Source organism: Anomalospiza imberbis, chromosome 1, assembly GCF_031753505.1.
Source record: "Anomalospiza imberbis isolate Cuckoo-Finch-1a 21T00152 chromosome 1, ASM3175350v1, whole genome shotgun sequence".
NCBI classification, from domain to species: Eukaryota; Metazoa; Chordata; class Aves; order Passeriformes; family Viduidae; genus Anomalospiza; species Anomalospiza imberbis.
In genome coordinates, this window is record NC_089681.1 from 100,257,986 (window position 1) to 100,270,120 (window position 12,135).

The window sequence follows — 12,135 nt, forward strand, 5'->3', positions numbered from 1 at the left end:
AAAACAAGGAGCTGAAATAGAAATTGTTTTCTCTTTCTTTCTCTCTGTACACTTCTATGAAAAATTCTGAGAGAGAGAGAAATACACTTACCACAGTTGAGCTCAGCAAATGACAAGGAAAACCCAAATTGAGGCTTTTGAATTGTTTCTCTTCAGTAATACAGTAACCTTAAGAGATATTTCAGGGACACTATATCCCACTTGAAGGTATGGGTTTGGGTTTTTTTTTTTAAGGTTACTTTTGAAAGGTCACTTTAGCTATATAGTAACCTTTCTGGAGACTGTGTCTTTAGGAATAGCAGTTGTTACTTTGATAGGTAATAAGTATGAACCTTGGATTTTTTACCTCAGTTAAAAAAAGGTAGACTGAATAAAACCACTTATTCTCATAAGTAACCAGTCAGTTTAGATGTCTGCTGCACTTTTCATTTTAGGAAATAAATTGCAGCTGCACAAAGAAATCTAGAACCTTTATCATGGCCAAGAAGCATGTCTGTTTTTTGCAGTGGGCAAGGTTTTTCCAGTAGAGCTACTGCAGTTTGCCAGGCTCAGCACTGCTGTAACTCAGGAAGCTCTTGACATGCAGCCCAACTTCAGCACAGCACTGGGGGGTACTAACAAGACATTATTTACTATAGTTTTAACACAACAGGGAGAGATCTGGCAATATTAGTGACCTCTGCACATCATTGTGCTCTAGTGATTTTTTCCTCTGGCTTCCTTTCAAACAGTTGTATGATTGGCTGATAACCATTTTTTAAACTCAGTTATGCTTGATGCAGTCTTGACTTACCTTATTTGGATTGAAGGTCAGTATTTATGGCTTGATTTTCAGGCAGCTGAAGAAGCAGGGAGTGCAACTTGTCCTGTAAAGCACTCAGCATTAACAACAGGCCTTTTGGTGCCACTCCTCTAAAACTGTGGCTCAAGATTGCTATCACTCAGCCTCAAACTGGCTAGAAAGCCCTCCTGACAGCTCTTATCCAGACTCCACCTAAAACGAGAAAATGCAGGAGTGGGTACATATCAGAGACAGGGGAAGAATATGCAAACATTCCTAACGATTCAACATGGTCACTCAACCTCCCATTCCAAGACATCTAGCACTGTCAGTCCTACTGCCTTAGTTTTCCTTATAACCAGTTTATAGTAAAGAGAGAAGTTGGTACATGATATTTTGACAAGACAGCAGTGCCATCAAAAACATTAAGGATCTCCTGCAGCCTTCTCAAGCCTTATTAATAAAAACCTTATGAAAATAACCACTCTTTTGCATGAAACTATGCTTTCTGGCTGCCTGAATGGTACTAACAGTATTTGTAAAAAGCAGGTAACAGACCATGTATGTCAGCCCTATAACTAAATGTAATTTTCATAATAGACATTCTTCCTATACAGTTCTTCCTGTTTGTAATGATGAATAAATCCACAAGCCCATGAGCTAGGATTTCTTGTTTGGCAGTTTATCCAACTTTTATGAATTAACCTACCTGAAAATGGCACTTCTAATGACACTTTGTGTGTATCAGTCTTTGCACATGCAGTATTTTGCTCTATAATTACCAGGAGGAACAAAATAGAGGAACCAGTGATTTTTAAGGTTTCAGTCTGCAACCAAGACCTTAAAATTTGTAAGCTGTGTAAGAAGTGGAATAAGAACACCTCCAGATCTGGGCCTTCTGGAGTCTCCAAGGCTGACACAGAGCAGAGTTTCCTGCAGCCTTTCCCCTGCAGAGAAGATCTAGATGTTCTCCAATATCCAGCCATGTGCTGCCACAAAATTCTAATATTTTCATTATCTCAAAGACCCTGTGTGTATCTCTGTCAGGTCTGTTATAACAGAGAGGGAGGTTCCCAAATTTTAGGTATACAGATGTGGATACGCAGAGAACACATGTGTTGAGAACAGTCATTTATGCAGGAAACCAGGCTGAAATATGAGCAAGTCAGTCAACAAAAAGTTAGGCAATTCTCAAGACAGCAGTTAAAAGATTGATAAATATTGGCAAAAGTCTATGAATGGGACTGAGCACTTGCTACAGAACTGTGTACTGTGGCATGTCATCATCAGCCTTTTGAGTACTGCCAGCCTGCATTGGTTAATTTTAGAGTATCACGAAGAACAGCCTCAACAGAAATGAGGCTTTCATTCAATGGTCACTCAGCCTTAATTAAAAGGACACTTTACAATTAAACTTCAATGACATCTTCTGAAAAGAAGTTTTACACTTACTATATTTCTTTTGGACAAAACAGTCTGCTCAGCTGTATTCCCAGCTGTACACTCTGTTTCTCCCAGCTTGCTGGCATCCACAGCTATTTAGAAAGAAACTTTGTTATGTCAACTCCTAGGATTTTCTACAGTACATATTACATCACCTTTCCTGAGAAACTAGTTTGAGCAGATCCCTTTTCTTATTTTCTTTTTTTTATAATGTCCTTCACATTCCTCTTTCAATATTTGTTGTTCTCTATGTGGAAGCTCAGTTGCTGACATTTTAAGGAAAGGTTACATAGCAAAAAGGTCACTAATAGAGTTTTTTCCTCCCTGCCCCATACTCCTGGAGAGAAGCTCTCTGTGTGTGGCACCTTTAGAGAAATATTTAGAGAAAGTTTTCTTTAAGAAAAACCTACAACATTCACTGTCAGTTTCAGAACAAGAAAATAAATTCGGAGCATAAATTACCTTGGCCATTTTAATTCTAAAGGTGAAGAAATAAAGAGAAGAAAGAGCAAGAGACAAAACCAAACTACGCTGTGGTGCAAGTAAAAAGCGAGATCCCAAAATTTCATCCTCATCCCTGATACTTGGATGACTGTGCCTCTGATCAATTTGTTCTTGTGCCTCTGCTTACTTCTTGTTGAGTCTTGGTCCTTATTGAAACAGTCTTGGAAATCAACAGTCATACATCTTTCAGAATGTCCCCTACATAAAGATGTACCAGTTGAAGTTTGGTCTGGAGACAGCTGAAGGTGTTGAGAGCCTTCAATTCTGGTCCAAAGCCTTCTAAGTAGGCAAGGTAAGAATGAAGTGTGTAAAGTCTGGGGACAGGATTTGGAATAAGCTGGGAATGAAGCATAGGAAAAAAGAAAGGATAGACATTTCTAACCTTAGGTGTATAAATGTGGGTGGCTTAATGCTCGCTAGTGGGAATACATGCACACACACATGTGAGCTGGCATGGGAGCTGGCTGTTTGCTGTTTATTGATGCAGGCTCTTGTACAGTCCCTCCTTGCAGCACGGGGTGTGTGCAGGGGACACATACAGTCTGGTGTAGAGCTTCAGCTCAAAAACATGGTAAGGATGCTTATTTTGGTTATTGCTAAGTGGCTGAACATGAAGTTGGGAGGTATCTTTTATCCAAATGCAATTTTATCCCTTTCTTCTAGAAACAGTGGTTCCCACATGATCTTCTTGAATAGTTCGTGTTTTTCTATATAAACAATGGAGAAGGAAATCTAATTTCCAGTCTAGGAAAGGAAACATAGCTAAGTGAATGCTGTTAGTAAGGACAAGCATATTATCTCTGCCTGTTTGAGAACCCACTGAGTTGAACAATATCTTTTCATCAGCTGCAGTAGTCTTTATTACACTCCATTTGAATGATCTGATTAGGATTAAACATTTCTTGAAAGACACACTGCTTTTAATACCAAAGCATTTTCCATTCCATTTGCTTCATTTTAGCAAAATGCTGAATGATCTGAATGATCTGTATCACGTTCAACATGAAGTGTAACTGAAGCACCCTGCATCCACATAAGTGCTTTGTAGACTTGTGTTTTTAAAGAGATCTCTGAAAAATCAACATTAAAAAACACAAGCAAGCTATTTTGAACAAGCAGACATAAATTTAGTACAAACAAGCCCTCATCTTTACTGGAAAACCTTTAAAGAGGTCATAAAGACAAACAAAACAAATCAAAACCACTGTGCTTCAACAGCAAACTCATCTAAAATTTAGCTTAATCGTTTTAGGATCAGGAGTCTGGACAGGTAACTAATGCAATGGATAATAAAAAATAGCCAAGCACTGGTATCCAGTTAATGTATCAGCATATTGATGATGGTATATAAACAATGCTAAGAGAACAGGAAAATTATTAAAGCAGAAGACAATACTTCATTTACTGTTCTGCTGGAATTCCTGCTTAGGAATGCACATTCATTATGAATACTAGAAGTGAGTACAGGCAGGAACTTGCCTGTTACCCAAATGAGTATGACTAGTGCTGAATGAGTGTTTTACTAATCTTTTTTAGAGCCTGAACTTCACTTCCAGAAAGGCAAGATTATTCGCGAGGTTCCATTTTTCCACTTAAATGCAGAATCAGACACATGGAGTTCTTCCAAGAGGTCTTTGGGTTTTGGTTTCTTCTGAGCAAAAAGAATATCAGAGTAACAAAGCCCAAAGAACCTGCTTTGAACTTGGTTAGCCAACCTACCAGCTGTATGTTGGTATGGGAATTTTATTCTCTTTTCAGGAAGAAAGAAAAGAAGAGGGAAAAAAAACCAAAGAAAACTAGTCCAAAGCAGTATTCTGTTCTTGTTCCAGTTGATCTGTTCAGGATTTTGTCACTGGCCTTTACTAGACCAGGAAAGACTTCTGTGTAAGAAAAACAGCACCCCTCCCATGGTACAGTGGGACCTCAATGCCCCTTTTTACAAAAATCACTCACAAGACTACAAGTGCTTTCCCACTTTTCCTGTCTTAGGAGTCTCAGGTGAAGAGACAGCTGCATCATGCCAACCTATTGGGAAACATTAGACATGAGGTGTGTCTTCCAAAAGGTCTGAATCAGGATTGCAATGCCCAAATCAGATGCCTAAAGTAGGGAGGCTGTCTCAATCCAGACTACCCTTTCCCCTTCCTGAAATGCTGAAGTTGCTGACTTTCCCAACTTGCCTTTTCAGTTGCTATGGATTTCTGTTAGAAAAAGGTGATACAGCAACTTAGTTTTTACAGCACCAAAAAATGCTGCAATGAAAGATTCAGCTAATGGTACTGAGGAGCACTTCTGTCACATACAGAAGTTCTGTGTAGAATAGGCTGCTGTCACAGGTAAATCCAGCTGGCTTAGTAACCAACTGGAAGCTATGGCTTCTACAGAGAAAAGGCAGACTCATGACAAACCAAAGGATGTGACATAAGAAGGGAACTTCTCCTTCCATTTTTACACCTTACTCCCTTCATATTTCATTCCTTGTCCTCCCACTCTCTTGCAAAAATCCAAAATTGTCATGTTATAGCTACAGACCATGCCAAAGACTTGTGTTCTCTCTCTCTCTCTCTCTCTCTCTTTGTATGAGTTAATAATTCCCAGCAAGCTTTCTGGGGTGATGAGTCAGTAACATAAAGAAATGACAGATTAGATATGATATTTATTTTTCTCTGCTTTTTTTAAGCACAGCTGTCACCCCCACCTGAAAGAATGGAGGAAGGGGTAATCAATGCACTGTAGCTGGAAGCTCTAAGGATAACACCTCCAAACTCTGCAGCTTTCTGTAAAAGACTTGCAGTTTTTGTATTCTTTTTGCTGTATGTTTACTCAGCAACACTGTTTTAGAAGTTACAACATTCATCTTTAAACATGAATTACCAAGGCATGATTGCTTCAAAAAATCCACTGCCCCAGGCCAGGGCCTAGGAAGTGGAAAATGTAATTTCAGAAAGCAATGAGAACAAATGCTGAGCCTTTTAATTGCAGGTTGGTACAAATGACTAACAGTAGAGCAAAGCTCATTTTGGACAAATTTGTTGTTCTGCACGTCAAATTCAAAACTTAGCAGTGAGTTGCCTGGGGTTTGTTCTTTCCCCCTATTCTCTTTGTAAAAGTCAAGAAACAGATGAATTTTTGAGAAGTAGAGGAAGTACTTTTCTAAAAATACAGTAGAAATTATTTACAAGAGAGGAAGAAAGCAAGCAAGAAAGAAAAGCAGGGAGAAAGACTAAATGATACATGCAAAGTCAGGCAATAGTTGCAACAGTCATTGGACAATTGTTGTGCTCTTCTGGAACTTCATTTCAGGGTGAAGGCTGCAGTGACTCTCAGCATCTATCTCCATCTCCCTCAGTTCTGCTGAAATTTACCTGGAATCACCAACAGTCTAACAATAGATCGGGCCTGCTTCGTCATGTGTGGCAACACAAGATTAAATGCTGCTGTGACTCAACATTGCCACATCAGATGTCCCAGCCTGATGCCAACAGAACCACAGCAATAGCAATGGCATCTTCATCTCCACCCTTCTGGCCTTGTTGCTGGCAGAATGGGGACAGCCCTCTGTGAGCACCTTTGCAGGGCATCAGAGGCATTTCTTTTCACACAGAGGTAGAGAACTTGTTCATTCTAGCCCCACCTGATGGAAAATACATCTGATGGGAGATGTGACTCAAAGCCTGATGGGTCTGAGGCTGGTTTCCTGCATGACCATAGGACACACCATACAAGCAGGCTCTGTGATGGTCCTAAAGTTGCATTTATACACCAAAGTCTGGAGGACAAAGAAACTACAAATTGTGATAATCATCTTTTCTAATGCTCATGTTCCCTGGAAAACTCCAGTTCTGCTTCTGAGTTTTCTCAGAAGCACTTCTGGCTTTGTTACACTGCACAGCTTGTGCCTGCCTCCCTGGGATTGAGAGATTTCATGCCACTTCACTACCACAAGATCCTGAATTACTAGGTATACCAAAAATCTGCCTAACCCTTCATGTTTCATCCAGAGAAGAGGAGAGAAGGTGTTCATGATGATGATCAGTGCAGCCCACCTCCTCTCCCAGTTGCTCTTAACAGTTTTGTACTGGAAGATTTCCCCCTGTGACTTGGGAGATCTGCTTTAAACACACTCTGAGTACCTTCTCTTGCTCATTCAGTATGCAGCCTTCTGTCAAATGGGAAACAAAAGACCTCCTTCACTTCATGGCTATTCTCATCAGGCCTGTACTGCAGACCCTTATCCACAGGCCAGTTTTTGCAGGATGGCTCATGACCACACTGTTAAGAGTTTGGTCCCTACTAAGTGGACTGGCTGCAACCACACTTCACAGTGCTCAACCTGCATCTCTTCTCATGACTCTGTAGCTAGCAGTCAGTGTTCTCTTCTCATGACCGTAGTTAACAGTCAGTATTTTCTGTTCATGGTCTTGGTGAGTTTTTTCAGTTCAAAGTATGAAGAGTACTAATAGGTGTATGCTACAAGCAATCAGATCTGTGCTGGGTCAAAAAACTATAATGCCAGGAAAAAAACCGTTGTGTGCTCTAGAAAAAGGATGGGTGAGGGCACAAATTACACTATTGCCTGACCTTGGATAATGATGAAGCACTGTCCTTGGTGAAGGAAACACATTTGTTGTCTCCCAAATCTATCCTATCTGTTTGAAGCAAACCTTGGAGTGCTCTACACAGCTGACTACATTCACATTTCCCATTGGGGATCCCAATGGATTTGTTCCAGAGGAGTGCTCTGACACAGATGGGTGTCAGGCATACTGACCATGAGTAGTATGAATGACCAGGAAACCCACTGCTGGAGAAGAACAGCAGAGCACCAAGTTAAGCCACAGCATTTTTAAGCAATAGGTGTTCTACTTTGACAGGGTCCATGAAGTTCAGGAGAGGTCTCTCACTCTCCCAGACAGAGCACCAAGCAGAACATCAAACCCAAGTGAAACACGGCGATGTACAGTAGCCCTCAGTTGGTGTGTAAATTGATCAGTAAGGAAAGATGACACATATTTTCCACTGCTCTCTCACACTTTAAGATAATCAAGATGAGTACTGCACATGTAGGGTGATGTCTGGAAGTATGCAGGAGAACACCAGGACTTGCAGTGTCTCCCATCTTCTTCTCCTTCCCCAGAAATCCAGTGGCCAGTTTCAGCTCTGTTTTATCACAGGTATGACTCAGAGACTGTGATTAGTCTCCTGTGGCTCTGCCCTTTTGAATGTCACTGCTGTTCTATGGAAACCCAGCTGCCACTATGTTTTCCTGACCGCCTCTAAAATGATTGTCAAGGACAGAAAATATTAATTAAATTTTAATTAATAAATTGAATACTGTGGGGTTAATTATAGCTATTTACAGGGAGTGTATGGGATTTGGAGGGCCTACCTTCTGGTGTTTTTGCACAAAGTGTTGCCTCTTCCTTTAAGCTCTAATTAGCTAGCTTTTTTCTTTTTAATAGCCAGCCTTCAAATGACTGCTCAGTAACTCCCATTTTGTTCCTCATCAGCAGCCCTCCAGCACAGCTGCTACAGAAGGGAAGCAGCCCTGCAGTTTGCCTTGAAGGGAGCAGGTGATAAAGAATCTATCAGAAGTGGTGTAAACCAACAGAATTAATTAAAAAAAAAAAAAAGAAAAAACCAAGAGTCCCAGCCCCTAAACTATGTTAAACAAGGAAACTATATAAGAAACCAAGAATGTGGGAAGAAATAAGAAGGAACTGCAACATCTGAAGCTGCTGCAAGATCAAAAATGTTCTCTCTGTATGCAGCCCTCTTGTCCAGCTGCATATTCTGCCTTCCTGCATATGCAGAATGCCAAAAGCCATCAATAGTAGATAAGCGTCTGGGAACAGCAAGCTGTTCCAGCACAACGTCAGCTGTGAAACTTGAAATAATTTCTCCTCTGCTCCTTATTTTCAACCTACACCTTTCCTCCCTAGTGCTAAAACCTTTTCAAAATTTAAATGGACCCGATTACCTGTAATTCTAGCTACTCAGTTTATACCTCTAAAGAAAAGGGTCCTTTCAGGACACTGTTAAAGTGAAGGCACACAGTAACACTCTGTGCCCAGATATGAGGAGTTTATTCCTGACAGGTTTTCAATCTCATGTCACTAGATAAAAACTAATAGTGCCTAAGAACCAGCACAGAAGAGAGCTTTGGAATTTTGGGGATATTTTGTTGGTTTTTTTTGCAAAAGTGACCAACATGTTCAGTAGGCAGACCACTGCTTTCCCTCAAGTATCTGCTCCTGCCTGCTAAATGTTCACAACTGGACTGCTGCCATGGAGGGAGCAGAGGGCAGTGGCTGGAAGATGAGGGCTGGCACAAGCACTGCAACCAGTAGCTGGCTTGGTGCCTGCCTTCTCCTTCCTACCACAGCAGGTGGCTCCAAGTGGTAGGCACAGGAGACTGGTTTGGGCTCCTGCTGAGGTGAGACAGGGTGAAGGGAAGAGGGAAGAAAATATGGTTTGGTTGTTTTTTTGTGGGTTTTTGTTTGTTTGTTTGTTTGTGGTTTTTTTTTAATAACCAAAAGCAATAATGGTAGTAAGGGAAAATGGGAATTGACTTGCCAACATGGAGAGCAGGATATCGCCAAAATTTCAAATGGAACCCTGTGGTTTCTGAGGTTGGAACACCATTGCCTAAATTAAGAAAGCTATCTTCCATCTCAAGAAAGGAAACATAATAGCCAGAATTACTCTTGCAGGAAAGCCTAACTCCTCTGACTTCTCAAGCATGCTCCAAAACTTTATCTACTCTCCTTTGTAGCAGAACAGCTTCACTGCCCAGGGATGCTGAGCTGAGAGCCCTCCAGCACTAAGGTGTCTCCTCACCTCATGCTTTGGCTGAAAGTGTCAGATCACAGTGCAAAACCCCTGCTCCAGGTCTACCTTTCACATTCACAGATATTTCCCCAAAACAGAGAAAACAAAGTATTGTCTCTTCTTCTAGTATTTAGAGTTGTGACACGTGAGAAATGCTTGCCAGCATGTGTAACAACGCATCTGTTGCAAGACATAGTTTTATTGCTGAAACAGAGAAAACCCTGTCTGGAGACACCATGCAGGGCTGCTTTTTTTTTTTTTTTTTTTTTTTTTTTTTTTTTTTTTTTTTTTTTTTTTTTTTAACTGATTTTGTAATGAGGCGGTAAAGATCCAGCAGCTTAGAGCTTCTGCTCCAGCCAGGACTTAGCTGCTTATTCAAAGTCCCAAGATCTCAGCCGCACTGATGACTGGTCATCCCTCACGCCTGTCACCCATGGGCTCAGAGGCCTGCAGCCGGGCAATGAGAGCACCGGCTTAGTTACAAGCTTAAAGGGCTGAGAGCCTTTAAGGAGGCTGAGAGCCCGGATTAGCGAGGGTGTTTCCAAACGGGGCGGCTGGGCCAGACAAGCAAGAGCTGCCGGTAGGCTCTGGCTGCCGGTGCCACCTTCTGGACACACGCGCAAGCGTTATTCACCTTCCCCTTCCCCTACGGAAAGCGGCTTCATTTCACTCCCTAGTCCTGCTTTTCTGGGTTTCTACCCGCCTCTCTTTGAATGCCTCAGTCATGAAGCACATAACTGAGGGGGAGCAGCCCCAACAAGGTGGCAGCAGCAGAATCCAAGCCGGCTGCACAGTGCATCCCGCCTCCCGTGGAAAAGTATGTACCACAAGCTCACAAAAATATTCCCAGCCTTTAGCATTTCGTTTTCCTCAAGCATTTCTGTCAAACAGCCAAGCCTGGCAGAAGTAGACACAAGACTAATTTAAGAAACACCTGTGCATTTTAGGGATGAAAAGCAGGGGTATATAAGGGCACCCAGGTTAATGCCAGAAGTGCCATCTCAGGGGCTCAGAGTTTTTATCTGAGCAAGGACCAGCCTGTGGAGAGGGGTATGACTTGCCTTGGTGGCTGATTAGCTTTAGTGGCCATGTACAAGTGCAGATATGAAATCCTGCCATTTATGCCAACAGCAGTTGTGTTGTTACAGAGAACCGTGCCCTTTAATATCCAAAATACAAACTGTTGGATGTGGTTACACCACAGGCATTTCTGAGAGCAAGGCCAAGGTTAGAGAGGCCACCTCATTCTGAAACAATCCAAAATTATATCTCACATGTACAGCAGCTTGTCATGGTTTGATACTGGCGCAATGCCAGAGCCCCCATGAAAATGCACTTTTCCAACTAATTGCTGTGAGATGTGATTAGGAACAGAGGAGAGTAGGCCTAAGCTTGATAACAAAGGAAAAAAACTTTATTAAACTACTACCACTATAAAAACCATAGACACTAAATCCAGGATGAAGACCTTCCAAAACCCCCCTCCTCCTCCTACCCAATTTCTAAACAAACCCACAGTGAGACACCACCCAGGATCTTGATCAAGTTGCCACCCTTCAGATAATCAATACTCAGTCCTTCAAGGGAGACAGGAGTCTCTCCTGTGCCACAGACCCCCCAGGAAACACAATTGCCACCCTTGTGTTTCCATGTCACACATGGCAACCACCCGGAGAACATTAACACTCTCCTTTCCATGTCACAGTGCTCTCACCACTGTGCATGGACAGATTGCTCCTAGGGCTCCTTTAAGGATGCTTTGCCAAGGCCTAAAGAAAAATAACAGTTCAGTTTCTCATCTCGGGACTACAGTCCCCCCCATTTCCTCCTGGGGCTGAGGGTCCAAGAACAGAGATCTTCCTCTTCTCTTCTTCTTCTCTGAAGACAGAGGGCCTCTCCACACCTTCTCCAACTCTCCTCTATTCTCTCCACTCTTCTGTTGGTAATCACTGAAACAGGTCTCTTAGCCCACCAACGCATCCCCCTAAATGCAGTCTCTGTTGCAGGAGAATTTGGTTCAGTCTATGGCTAACAAGAAAAGTCCAGCCACAAGCCACTCCATCATCTCCTCCTACACAAAAATTTTCTCTTCTAACATCTCAGATCCCAGACTCTCTTCTACTTCAAATCAAGGAGGAGTAATATTTTACAAAGCCCTCATTTCTCAGGAAAGGGTTAAAAGCTCAGACTCCCTGGACAGCTGATATCTCTGCCCAGCAGCCGATTCCCAAGGCCAAGGTTGGGCGCCTTCCCCCCCCCTTCTTTCTCCTCCGCACCAGCAAAGTTACAGGTGCCGTCTGGACTCTCTGTCTCTTCCCTCTAGGTGGGGGACGACAAAAGCATCTCCACTTCTCTCCACCCTTCCGTCCACAGGAGCTGGCTCGGTTCCAGTCCTTCTACCCCTCGGCTCACCTCGACCAGGCCGCATGGCTTCCCCTCCCCCACCCAGCCCGTGGCTGGGCAGGGGAGGTCTACACTCACCCCACGACTAGAACCAAAGAGAGCGAGCTCTTGGGAGTTCCTGCTTTTAACCCCCTGTGTTCTCAGAGGCATGTCCATACCTTCAGTAGTCACTT

At 42.5% G+C, this 12,135-nt stretch overlaps 1 protein-coding gene across 6 annotated transcripts in view; it reads right to left on the minus strand.

Moving 5' to 3' along the window:
• COA1 (cytochrome c oxidase assembly factor 1) overlaps positions 1 to 12,135 on the minus strand; it is a 55,183-nt gene that overhangs the window by 25,935 nt on the left and 17,113 nt on the right. For 4 of the 6 annotated variants that reach the window (XM_068202296.1, XM_068202328.1, XM_068202322.1 and 1 more), the window contains exon 2: positions 794 to 994. The exons of 1 other annotated variant lie outside the window; for it this stretch is intronic. The gene's annotated coding sequence lies outside the window, so the exon portion shown is untranslated. Of the gene's footprint in view, positions 1 to 793; positions 995 to 8,117; positions 8,284 to 12,135 lie in introns of those variants that run through there. One more of the 6 variants, XM_068202306.1, reaches the window with a different exon arrangement.